Below are 580 nucleotides of genomic sequence, written 5' to 3' on the forward strand. Positions count from 1 at the left end.
AGGTTGACGGCTTTTCTTCAAGTCCATTTTCTTTTGAATCCTCCGCCTTAACTGGAGCCACACTTTTGTAATTGTATGCAAGCCACATAAATATTAACATGTCAATGAACATTAGGCCGGCGAAAAGTAAAAACTCATACGCTCGTGATTCAAAAATTTCCGCTTCAGCTACAATCACAAAAATGACATTTCCAAAGGCTACAGTTAACAACCAAAAGGCTGAGACGACGGACTTCATACTCTCGGGAGCCTCATTGTAGCTAAAACTCAATCCAGTAACCGAGAACATTACTTCACCCATAGTTATGACCACGTATTGTGGAACCTGCCACAACATATTAACGGAGTTCTCAGGCGAAGATTCAATCATGAATTCAACAAATGCCGACAGCAAAAATGAAATGCCAGCCAATATTCCGCCCAAAGTTAATCTTTGAAGTGGTCGACCAAGGCCAATTTTATTCAAAAAAGGGTAAAGACAGGCTTCGAAAACCGGAATGAACGTAAGGATCATTAAAGGATTGATCATTTGCATTTGATCGGGCTTGATTGTGTAAAATCCGAGGTCACCTTTCATTTT

This window comes from Sitodiplosis mosellana, unplaced genomic scaffold (genome assembly GCF_009176505.1).
Source record: "Sitodiplosis mosellana isolate CC-2019 unplaced genomic scaffold, AAFC_SMos_1.0 Smas_scaffold_47, whole genome shotgun sequence".
Taxonomy (NCBI): domain Eukaryota; kingdom Metazoa; phylum Arthropoda; class Insecta; order Diptera; family Cecidomyiidae; genus Sitodiplosis; species Sitodiplosis mosellana.